We start from the raw sequence: 13,715 nt of genomic DNA, 5'->3' as shown, positions 1-13,715 counted from the left end.
ATTTCAACATAACATAATTAGGAGCAAATTACATACAGCAATCTTTCCTGGGTGCAAGCATCTTTAGAGCTGTCCAATCTCCATGACAATAAGTCAAACAACCTGAAAAGTTGTGGTGAGTGTTAATTTACTTTGTCAGGTGCTTGAAAAAACATTGTGACTGGAACATGGCTATACGTGTGTGTGTCCAATGCAGTGATGTCATAATGCCCTCAGGGTCATGTCAATCTGCAGGCACACCCAATGGCCAGGCATTTGTCAGTTTACCCAGGGTCGGGTGCCCTGAATGTGGGCTGGGTGGCGTGCAGCAGCCTAGCCAGTCGCTCAACCAAAGTCACAGCAACTGTTGATCTGTTGGCCGCTCTTTCTTTCAGCTGCCTGTGGTCGTGAGGAGGGGCAGGAGGCATCCTGCCAGCCGTCATCCCTGTTTGTCAGGCCTTTGGCGAGAACCATCAGTGGACTGGTACTGCCTGGCGCTTATTCGCTCCCCGAGGCATCTTTAATGAGAGAAACAGAGAGAAAGAGAGTGTATGTGTGTGTGTTGGTGTGTGTGTGTGAGAAAGAGAGAGAGATGGAGAGAGGGAGAGGAAAATGGGTGGCATGAGTGTTTATGGTTTTCTGTCTAAATAAAAAGTTATGGACATGTTTAAATTAATTATAAATATTACAGTCTACATCTTTACAATATAACTGTCATGTGTTTATCTTGTCCTAAAATAATTATCCTGTGTGGGAGGCAGTTATTATTTATCTAAATAAACCTTTATTTAACCAGGCAACTTCCACTTTAACTCAATAATCCTGACTATGAAAAAGCCTACTTTTGACTACAGTTATCACACATAATGAAAAATATGTTTCATTCTGTTATGAGGTAATGAGGGAAACAACGTTATATGTAGACTATGCCAAAAATGTCAGAATAAACATCATTGGACCGTTTATAACGTGAACCACTGTATGGTGTTTAATGCGGTACAGTGATTCCATGCTTCTTTTTCTTATGACCCCTTGACTCCCTATTAGTGATATTTGTCTATTAAATGGGAATGAGAATGACATTTTGAAAACAATGTGGCAATGTGAAAGGGGTTAGCAGTTAAGCCATTCTAGAGTCCAGAAGAGATAAAAGATAAAAAAAAAATATATTTCAAAAAAACAGTGCAACAATGAGCAGTCTCAGAACTACATTTTTTCTTCTCTCAATTCCTGAGAGGTACCATCCCTGAGGTTGGGCACCACTGCTGCAATTCATAAAAATGCAACAAAATGCTCTTTGAGTTGTTGTTGAGACTAGAAAAGCTCTATATAAGAACAGTCCATTTACAATAAATTCTGAGGACAAATTTGAATATAGGACATGCAGTTGTCAGGCACATTTGATAATAAGTACCGACATTTTGTTTGCATTGTAATACAGTTCCATTGTTTTAATTCACCTACCATCTACTTTGTATTTGATATAATGTTTTCTCTGTTTCTGAATTCCATCCTGAGAGACGAGCAGTGATACATTGATACAGTTATCAAAGTAAAAATATTTTATGTACTCACTGTACTGTCTATGCAAGAGCTTGATCCCTCTATATACTGTAGCTAACATGAGTATAAGAGAACATGGATAGAAATGAGCCTTTGCAAAAACAATGTGTTCATTTGGCTTGAAATTGCCTCGACATAATCATTTTACTCAATCTTGCCATATTTTAATGTGCCATGTACCAATGAAGCCAAGGCCTGACTTCAAATTGGTTTTCATACATTTTTTTTTAAATTCTCTTTCCTCGTAAAAAAAGGTGACATGGTTAATTATTACCTTTCCAAAGACGTCATCACAGAATCTCAGTGTCACACTTGCAATTTCCACCTCTGTTTAAACACTGTTTTCACAGTCACTGCTTTTTTCATTTTTAATTTAGCTGTAACTCAGCAGGGGGTCTGTCTTAGTAAGGCCTCAGAGAGCTGTAGCAGGGTTTAATCTAAAGTGTTGAAAATAATACATGCCCAACCCTCCCTGGACCCTTTAAAAGATCCAGACATAAGAGTCTGAGCCAGGGTACCAGAATGGAAAAAATCTACGAGGGTAATAATCACTACCAGGGGCCCAATTTTCCCCAATATCTGCTCCATTTTTCAGTCCCCTTATTTATTTGGATATAGGCCCTTGAAGTTAAATTTAATTTATATCTGCTTTGAATTTCCACAGATCGATCTAAGGTGCAAGACACTTTTGTTTCCACTAGCAAAGATGCCATCCTTTCATCTTAAGAAACCGGGTGCATTCATAAATTATGGGTCTGTTATCCAAGTCCCAACCGTAAATCCTTTCTAATCCAGGGTGCTTCCTGCAGGGGTCAGTGTCACTGTATTCTGTTTCTGTGGTGATCAGATTTATGACCTCACACATGCTGTCAAACAGGAAGCATTTGGCATTAACTGACACCAAAACATGCAGTGTAAGCACAGGATTGATTTCACACACTGATCATGAAATTCAACAGCCTAACATTAAATCAGATCGCGTTGGAGCCAAAAGGAAAAGGGCGAAAAGCAGAGAAAAAGCAGAGATTCACTACTAGGCGGCCTAAATTGCCCACTGCCATTTCAATCCTCTCTCTGCCCTCAGATGCAGAGCAGATTGAGTTTTTGGCGGCTGTAATTTTTCACAGTTTAGAGAAGGCCAGACTAAAACATGACTCACTGTCCACTTTCTTTCTTATGCTGCGGGGCCAGAGGTGGGCACTTCATGTCTTTGCTCAGCTGGAACCAGGGCAATAAAAGGCGATGACACACGCATACACACATAAACACAAACTCACATTACATACAAGCTGTGGCAGAGAGTGGGCACATAAGCACCAACTGGAGAGAGCCATGATGAGCGGGAAAAGCTGTGAGCAGGAAAAGTGGTGTGTGTGGGTGAGTGTGAATATGCGAGAGTGTGCGTGTGTATTTGTAGAGTTTTTGCAGTTGTGACAGCTGGGATGAAGGAGTGGAGGCGGCGTGTGTGATTGGAGGAGGTGCCAACAGAGCAAGTGTCTCTTTATTTTCATTACACAGTGTGTGTGTGTGAATGTATGTTCATGAACACTATGTACATCTGTGTTTGTGCCTGTTAATTTAGTCTGTATGTACAGAACAGTCTGATCTTGTTTGATATGAGTGCAATATGGAACCATCACTCCAATGTATGTAGATTATCCTCTTGTTTACATGAAACCTCCATATGGGGTGCCGAATGTAAAGCGGCTCACGCTGAAAATAACAGCAACATTTTGTCACATTTAGCTTCAAACAATGTTTAAAAAACTGGTATGAATTTTTGAAGGTCACTTTTTTGCACATTTACATTTGTCAACTTAGAGATATTTCAAATAGTTAAATCCACTTTTATGAAGTTGTGGGACTTATGACCTGTAGCCACTATAGCCAGCCACGAGGGGGGCTCACTTTGACTGATCTGGCATGTTCACTTGCATAAAGGCCAGGAAGAGCCTATCCCCCGCCCGCTGTCGCTGTTGAAAAATTTTGTACAGCCACCAGGAAGGCACTGATGATGTTCTCGGCTAATGCAGATTCGTTGGACATTTCGCAGAGCAACCATGGCGACAGTACTGTACCTGGTTGGGGGCGGACAGGGATAGGCTTATGCTCTATTTGACACTATAAACACACACTGACCTCCTCAAGCTTTTATTTTGGTACTTCCAGTTACCGGCATTGTAAATTTGCACATTAGTTAAATATTTAGTTTCACCCGAAACATTTAGATTTAACAGTTAGCATTTAGATTTAGATTTAGATTTAGATTTAACATTTACATTCAACATTTACATTTACCGTTTACATTTAGATTCAACATTTAGATTTAACATTTACATTTAGATTTACTTTTAAACATTGTTTGAAGCTAAATGTGACAACGTGTTGCTGTTATTTTAAGCGTGAGCCACTTTAAAACCCCATACATCCATGTTGTGTTGTACTTGCTACTGCTACTTGTGCAGTTAAAGGGCCAATACAGTCAAATCACATCGCAAAATGTCATTACATCCAATGCCAATTATGTTTAAAAACATAATATCTGCGCATGGTAACAACAGTGTGACTAAGGTAATAGGGAAAGATTAATGTCACAGCAAATACATTATGACTAAGGTATAGTTTGGCAACAAAAAAAGAAAAAGGATTTTATGTTTAACATGTATTGTGTATATGTATTTTATGTTGGGGAAAGGTTGAGGACATTAACTGCAGGTCTGTAACATGATGTAAACTCAGGTTGCCTCCATAAAAAGCCACCACCTTCACAACCCCTTCAGCTTGCTACACATGTAAACAAAACAAAAACAAAAAACAAATTTAGTTGGAGAGACTGTGATCAGAAAAACATAAACTCAACTAAAATGTTCTAACTGTTAAAAAGACCATTGGAGCTGAAACATATTCATGCCATTAAAAAAGGAATTTGTCATTTCAACATTAAAATGTACTAAATGATCAACCCAAGTTGCTGAAAATTGTTTTTGCAATTAAAGCTGTTGTAAGAGATGAAAAGATCAATTTTTACTTTTTGAAACAGGCTCATGATTATCTCTTAAAAGTGTCTCGCATAAGAACCTCCAATCATGCACCAACATCATTTGTGGACTGTTTAAAAGTGAAGTATGAAAACAGTGGAAAAATTGGGGCGCACAATGTAGAACAAAATTACGCCAGTAACAAAGCAGCATCACACGAGATCATGATTGAATCCATTCCTCAGCGCCTGCTGGGATGGTTCTCAACACACCAACCTCATGTAGCTGCAATCACAGGATCAGCCATCCAGACAATCATATGAATACCGTTCATGGTTTCAACTCCACTTATTTTGCCTTCATTACCAAATAACAGTGCACTGTTACCCTAGACAACATCATCTGGAATTTTCAAATCAATCCCCAAACTACTTTCAAAGAACCAAATTAGCTAGATGAGAATAACCTGGATTAGTTTAATACCCTGATAGCTTGCTTGCTAGCCTGAATTAGTTAAACTACATTTGAAGGACTGAGCCCTGGTTACTCCGGACAATCCACAGACCTCGCTGTGGACAGTTTTTACTGGGGCAATTCATTTTATTAAAAGTAATTCCAAAAGCCAACTGGCCACAGCAAGGTCTATGAATTTCCCAGGGTTAGCGGGACTGGAAAGACACATTGCTGTTTAAAGTTTTAAAGTTTTCAATGCTTTGACCTCCTTTGAGTCGGAGTGGAGGCAGAAATCTCAGCAGATGAAAGTAAAGTAAAACTTTCTGTATGGCCAAATGCCACTAATAGAAACATGCCTTGCTGCAATTTGTGTGTGCATATCCTTTAAGGTTTTGCATGTTTTTGGCACTGCACTGCTGTATCTGCTTACTTTGCATGTGATTGTGTATGTGCTGTGTAGCTGAGGTCACTCGGGTGCTGCTGCAGTAACGAGCCATGACAGCAGCTGCAGGAGGCAGCAGGCAATGATGAGGTCATTCAGCAGGCAAGATTAAGGCTGTGACAACTGGCTCTGTGGCCAGTGCCAGTGCTGACCAGGGCAGTTGTGCAGTGGGCATGGTGCTACGGTCCCAGCTTCACAACAGCGTTACCCCACTGTTGTTTTTTCATTAGCGTGGTACTGGCCCAGGGCGCTCTGCGCCTTGCCAGACCCACAGCGTGAATCCACAGTTGTTGCAGGGCTTTAGGGTCGTCCTACTCCATCCCTCTCTCTCTTCGCCTCTGTCTGTGGTCACACACTGTGGCCGCGGTCCACACAGGGAATAAAGGATCAGGTTACGTCCCAAACACACTCGTTAACTCAGTTATGCAAGCTTTTAACTTTGATGTGCAGTGATAACGCCAGGATTATTGAAGGGACAGATGCCATCTGACCACAGCAGAGCCTTGTTGCTACATAGCTCAGCCCCAGTCGACGAAAGACTGACAAAATGGACTGGTGACGGTCAGGAGAAGAACCAATTATAACCTGATAGGGTTGAAAGACAGGGACAGACATGGAAGATCAAAGTGGAGAAACACTTTTTCATGATCTTCAAATGTGAGCTTGACATTTGGTGTGAAAACCTAAAATATAGCTTGTAATGGATGGAACAGTTCCAAATTCACTGCACCTAACATCTGTTAAATACATGAAGAAGTAACAGGATGTGTTATGTGTGGCTCTAAATTAGGTGACTTCAGTCTCCATTTTAAATTTTCTTGCACTTTAAATTCTCCTCCTTCGCTTGCAAAATGATGAAAATGCATAAAACACAGCAGCTAGCCCTTCATTGGTTCCCACTTATTTTTCAGTGGAGCTTGGACACAGACCTAAAACCATTAGCTGCACCACTGAGACCAATTAGCAAAATGAGGCCAAACAAACCTTCCCGTTCTTTTACAACATGTTCTCTATTATTACCCTCCCTCCTTCCAGTCCATACATTTCTTTTCACTCTTTTTTCCCCCTTTTTTGTGGCTAACTGAAACACCGTTTTTCAGTGTCTCTGGCCTCTGCCGATAAGTGATTTATTTATTATGAGCATTCTTGATGCGTTGCAACTATAGTGATGTTCTCATACGGCCCGAAGGCCTGCCATATTGATGTCTATCTCCCACATAAGCTCCAGATGTGAACTCAATGGCTTGATGTTTGCTTCTGATGACTTCAGGAGTATGAGTTTGCTCAGCTGGAAGATTTTACACTTGCAGACCAACAGTCTGACCTGAAATAGCCAATGAACAAAGAGATGATGGTGACCGACAGTTATTCAGGGCTCAGTTGTTTATTTATTTAGATGGCTCAGATATGCTGCCTAAGTCTTTATAGAACATATTACTTCTATTTGCTGAATATACATTCATTTAAACCCCACCGGTCTGAGGACAGTAAACGTCCTTTCCCACTAGGTGGCAATGCAGTTGAAGACTCAAATCATAGAGGGGAAAAAAACACCTGTAGGAGTCCAGCATCTCACTTCACGCTCTCTCCCTGCTGTCCTCTTATGAGTCTGTTAGAACGTGTTATATTGGCATTTACTAAACAATGAATAGGATTTACTTTTAATAAACAGACTCCATTTGATTTCTATATTAAAGACACCAGGGAAATCATAAAGAAGAGGACCTTCAAATCCACTATTGTTTATTTAATTTGCAGAATGTAGTTAAAACTGCAAAAATGACAGTGTTCTGTTGTTTAAGATATCACAAATCCTTGGTCATAAATGTGATGTTAGGTTTGATGATTTAACTATCTCCTACAGAACTACTGCACTTGAACCCACTTTAAAACAAAGTACAATGCTCATTTGAATCTTAAATTAATAATAAGTAATTGTTATTTAGAGTGTATCACTCTAATTTGGATCCTATTCCAATGTCTCCCCTCTTTAATTTTGATCTCGTTAATAGTGTAAAAATATAATTTATTTATTGTTTGCAGAAATGAAAACTGAAGACATAAACTACCGATCAAAAGTTTGGGGTCACTTAGAAATGTCCATTGTTATAGACAGAATACCAACTGAGTTGCATTGTTTTTTTAAACCAGGGCAGCAGTTTTCAGATTAAATTATGTTCTTACATAATTGTTAAAGGGTCCTCCAATGTTTTCTCAGTTAGTTTTTTAAAATAACATCAGATTGGTAAACAGAATGTGCCTTTGGAACACTGGAGGAATGGTTGCTGATAATGGGCAATGTAGATATTGCATCAAAGATCAGCTGATATTCTGTCTATAATGGAGCGGTATGGAAATGTGTAAGTGACCCAAAACTTTTGACCGGTAGTGTATAGCCCAACACAATTACTGTACATTATAAAACCTGATACAGCCATTAAAAATAGATAATGAAGTAAAAAAGGGAAGTGTTTATATCCTGTTTGCTTGTTTCCCATTAAGTAATTGTGGTGTGTTTAAAACATTATATACACTTTACTGATCTATATTTTCACCTTTTATGAACTTCATTGGCATGGTTTCCAAAGAACAAGAAGATATGATATACATATTGGTATATTATGTGATTTTGAATTGTTATTCTTTGTAACTGTAGTTACAAAGCTGCATTGTGTTGTGGAAACATGGCGGTGCTGTCTAGCACCTGCAGCTGAGTGACACTTGCATATACAGAGAAAACAGACCAAATGTCGACGATAATGTCATCATACAGTATGTGGCTGCAACATTGACTAGGAACAATAAACCACCTGCCCTGGCTGCATCATTCGATCCAATGGAGAATGTGACCGTGTTCATTGTTGTATGCTCATGTAAACAAGACAGAAAACATGGATAAGCACTGAAACCTCACGGGAGGTAAAGTATTTTTTCCTGTTGCACACTGTAGCTGAGCAGTTAGCAAATGTTCTTCATGACCTTCTCACCTCTTTTTGGTTCGAGTTCCTCTTAAACTACAGCCAGAAGAACAACAAAAACAGCGTTTGATGTTGTTAACAAGGTCTTTTTCTCTGTCTGCCTGGAAGTCCCCTTCTTTCTCTTCCTAACTACCACCAAATGGTGTCCTGTAATTCACAATGTGCATGCACATCATTTGAGAACACACTAAACCCAAAAGCCTGACTTTGGTATTTCTCCGCCACATAAAATGACTGCCATATTTAATGCAAACAAATAGCCAATAAAATAACAATAACACAAATAAACAGTGTAAATAAAATCAGTGTAAGAAATAAATACAATGAAGACTATAAGTCAAGTGTCTTGTTAGCCCCTAGAGTGTAATTAGGGACGTTGCGGTTTGCCAATGTCCGCAGTGTTTACTTACATCTCACCGGGGCACAATAAAGACGACCAAAGAAGAAAGAAATTATGTCAAAATAGGATAAAGTGGGAGCTGAGAAGAAGATGGGAAACGGAAAAGACAAAAAAGGATGATAAAAAAGGGAGCATTAGGAGAGACAAGCCTGGAATCAATAATCTGGTTTCTTGTTGGGCTGAGGAGGGAAAAGCGAGTGAGCGGCGCCTGAGGACAACAGACCGCATCCTTCCTTCCTGCGAGGCAACATGAGGACAGGAAGGGCCACCAGGGGAGGTCACTTGGCCAGCGATTCACTTCCTGTCAGGGTCGCCAAGGATCAGGGGATAAGTACATCCGGGTCACAAGAAGAGCCACCTGTCTGTGATCTGCCCCCCCGATGTTAACCTCAATGGCAGCCAGGTGGGGAATAGATGCAGGGAGAGGGGGATGGGTTGGGGAGTCCTAAGTCTGAAGTAGACAAATGAGTCTGACAACAATCTAACCATCAGACAAAAATGTAAAAAATTTGGTATCTTAACTCATCAAATCATTAAAACAAATCATTAAGTCTGCAATGTGTGTGATAATATGTGGCTGTACAGTATTCATATTTGTATAGTCTTTAGATGGGCTTTACAAATGTCCACCTTCTTCTTGAAAGTTGGATTTTTGAAAGTTGCAAAAGATGAGCATTTCTTGCATTGACTCTTGCTTTGTAACAGAATTATCACTCAAACATGCCTCAGGATGCATGTAGGGGGTTTCCAGAGTGGTAATGCATTGTTAACATTGGAACAAAGGGACTATACATTGAAATAATGTGCACTAGACGAAAACACGCACCAAAGGATTATGGCACTGAGGGCTAGAAAAGTGGACAATCTTTGCCACCAGCTGTGACAGGCAGAAGAGGGGACTTAAGCCAGCTGAGGAGAATTTGTGTGTGTGTGTGTGTGTGTGTGTGTGTGTGTGTATGTGTATGTACATGTGTGAAAGTGTGTTTGAGAGTGTGCCAAGCCGAACAGAGAACGTTGGCAATTTTCTTGAGATGCAGAGCTTCACCGCGCTCCCAGGAGGCGGTGAAGGGGGAGGCCAAATAAACATCAGATGTGCAGCAGGATCTAACTCCCCCCGTTGTCTCCCTCCCTCTACCTCCAAAGACTACAGAAACACATGGGAGTGAAGAAGAAGAGAGGGATAAGAGGACAGGGAAGGGGTAAGGGAGGTAGAGAGGAAAGGGGAGATTTCTGCTGTTTCATTTTTTAAAACTCCTTCGCTGTAAGTTGTCATCGTAGTCGGCTCCGGAGAGGTTTGCAGATGTTTATCATGTACAAGAGGGAAGAAAAAAGAAATCATGAATTGTTCTTGGATGCATCCAAGGCCACAAGTTCAGGCTCATAAAGTACATGAATAACCTGAAAAAGCGTAATTAGAGAAGTAAACCTGCATGTCGTAGACCACAAGATTTAACCTCACAAACCTGTCTAAATCATTTTGGATCTGGGATGTATGGATATGGATACACACACACACTGTCATATGGCTATACTGGGTGTAAGAAACATATTTAGTATTTTGAAGATAGCAAATTATGCTGGGAGGTAAAACCATTTACGGAACAAGCATGCCTAAAACTTCCACAACACCATTCACGTTTTTGTAAATGGCCGTTCCAACCAATGCTGTTTGTTCTAATCTCATTATGTGGTCAAAGTCTTGCCGTTGTGTCAGCCTCTAAATTGACTACCAGGAATGAAGCTGTGAATATGATCTGAGTAACACTTTTAATTAATCTGATCTAGAAATGATGTTCTTTCGAGCACGTAAACTGAAAAATGTGATGTAATCTCTTCTAAATCACCTGTAGTTAAGTAATTTTCCTAATATTAGTAAAGGGCCTCTGTCACAGCCAGTGGCTAACCACAATGTGTGCTCTCTAAGGAGCCTGGAAACCCACCGCACATAGACACTTATGCACACCTCTAACACACTGGTGGGTAAACAAATACACGCGACACCAGGGCGTTTACCTGTTTACCCACTGCCTGTTACCCTACACCTGTCCCGTGACTGCATTGCTTCACAGCTAAAAGCTTTTTAATCCTATACTGAAATTAGTGTTGTTTTAATGTGAGATTAAAAAATAACCAAAATAAAATAGTTTCTGTTAATCATGATGGACCAAATATCATTAATGTATGCAAAACATAACCAAAAGAGTTTGAGCAACTAAAGAAGCACATACAGTACAGTATATGGAACACACTGAAAATGTGTATTGTACTGACACCAAGAAGTCTGCAATAAAGTGTTGTGAGTTGCAGACCAAATTTATGGATTGTTCAGGGTGGAGGAAATCATTCTAAGACGGACAATACACAGTATGCACAGAAATAAAGGACTTGATATGGACTATCATCTGTTCACAATGTTGCTATATTATCTGAACATGCAAAAGGAAATCTGTCATGTGTGCTGTCACATGTCCAGAGATGGTACACAGATATGCAGAGCAGCTCCTGCATGTTGTCCATAATGTAGAACTGTTAATAAAATAATCAGACTGAATTGTCATGTTTCTAAAATAGTTGGAGGTGTAGGCAGTGATTCAGAGGTCTGGATTCAGGCTAAAGTTTGTACAGTCAGCCAACTGTGTCTTCATGCATTGAAACCTTTATAGTTGTTGGATGCACAGTATGGCTCTAGGCAGGAGAAGCATGCACAACCAAGAAGCATCTCTAGGAGAAGAAGCAGTGAATGAAGATGCTCTGTTGCTGCAGAGACTGATAGCTTACTTCCTTTTGGGCCTTCAAGGATTCGTCATCAAATGTCTTTTTGAGTCACATCTGAAGCGTAGGCTCTGCTTCACCTACCATGGTTTCCATGCTCATCTACTGTATCCAAGACTGCCAACGTTTTCAGCAATTTGATCATTCCTCTGCATTCCCCACCAACATGAGTCAATATACTGTTAAAGCTGAGCTCCCTCATTATATTCACTTACATCCTTCTAAGTCCAGTAAATCCAGTTTGTTATTGAGGTGATTATTAAATGTCACTACTATAAACACGTATCCTGAAACATCATGCACTTAGCTGGAGCTAGAGGAGACTAAACAGGCTGCCCACAGATCCCAAAACTAACTTACAAAACCACAGCAACACCGGCGCTACCTTTCTTTTAGTTTTTTACTTTTTCTGTTTTTGCAATCATCATTTAACAAGTCTGTAAGCTGCAGCAACAGCCAGGCTTGTGTCCAGATATGAGCTTGTGATGGACGTGGGGTTACTCTTGCTATACCCAGACTACTGGGCTCACAGTAGGGAAGTATCCGTTTACCCCGGGTCTCCCCCGCTCATTCTGACTTTGGAAGGATGCCTGCAAAGCCAAAGGGTGGGCGGGGGGTGGACTGTGTGGGTTTCCATTACGACTATTGCGCCCCTGAAACACTAGAAGTCTCATTTTGGGGATCCAATTTTATTAAATCAACTATGTGACAACGTTGGGCTGTTTCCACAACATGAGCAGGTATGGTGGGTGTGAGGTGCGCAGACAAAGTGCTCTTTGAGTGCTGTGGTCAGGCGCTTTGCCAGACACCTTTCCACACCTAGCACTCTGGGAGCCTAATTGAGAGTATGGGCTGAGCCTGTCATTGCCGTTACCATTATTGCACTCAACACATGGCCAAAAGGCTCTGATAGCTGTAACACTATTGCTACCAAGGTCTCATTTTGAGTATCCGTCTGTGTGTGTTTATAGGTAGCCTGGTTGAATGTTTTTGCTTCTGTCGGTGCTGGTGAACAGGAATGGCAGACCCTGACGCTGCATGAATGTTCAGACAATGATTTTACACTATTATAGCCCTGCTGCAATTACTTAATGATGAAATACCCAGACTGAAATACAAATGCAAAAACAGGTGGCAGGTGTGTTTTAAAAAAATCAGCAGTGATCTGTGTATGCGAGAGCAGGCAAGTCCTTTTACCCCAGTAGAATAATTGAGAGGCTGCAAATCATAATGAGAGCTTACGTAAATAAATAAGATTGACGTTATTTATTTGATTTCGGGGAAGCCGAAGCTATATCTCATGTCTCATTGGAGTTGGCGCCGGTTGTGCTGTGGTTTCCAACATGCTGGGAGCCTCCTCCCTTCCAAGCGCCGCTCTGTTCAGACTCAAGACTCAGCTTACAACAAAACATGTAACTGCTAGCACCCTGTAAAGCTCAGCAAGGAAAGGGCAGTCATACAGAGAGATAGGTCTGGGTCACAGTGTTACTGTAACCACTCGCAGGCGTGGGGTCGTAGGAGTTGGTAGACCTAGCAAGTTACAATTGCTTTTACATACCGCTAAGGATGAGATACAGTAAAGATGATTCAAACTGTACAGGTGGTTTTGTTCCAATATAAATGCAGATAAAAAAAATACTTGTTATTAACAAGTACAATGCATCAAAGGAGGATAATGATGAGAAAAAAATATGGTTCAGCTAAGCCTCTTTACACTCATCTCCTCACGTTTTTACATGCTGTCTCTCTGCAACAGGAGGTCTGGGAGAAAATCACTCTTAGTTTTGCTGTGATTCCCATCCCATCCCACCTTCTATGGCTATTAGTGTGCCAGTTGAACAGCACACAGGGCGGTTGCCATTTTGGCAGGGTGAGTCTGTTCCCTTACGTAGTTTTTAAAGGCTGATTTTACCCCAGGCCCAGTACTCCTGAAACAAGGTGTGCTCAATCACTGGGTCCAATTTAAAGGGGAGTCAAAGAGGAATAGGTTTGCTAAGATGTATGAATGAAAGCTGGCCGGAAATCAGTCAAGTCACAGCCAAATATGATTATGGTAATCTGTATTGATTTAACCACAAGAACATAAATGCAGATTAGGACAAGCCGTCTCGGGTCAACCCATACATGTATGCAGCACATACTCTGGGCCA

This window comes from Etheostoma spectabile, chromosome 19, assembly GCF_008692095.1.
Source record: "Etheostoma spectabile isolate EspeVRDwgs_2016 chromosome 19, UIUC_Espe_1.0, whole genome shotgun sequence".
NCBI lineage: Eukaryota > Metazoa > Chordata > Actinopteri > Perciformes > Percidae > Etheostoma > Etheostoma spectabile.
Note: the sequence above shows the minus strand (reverse complement) of the source record.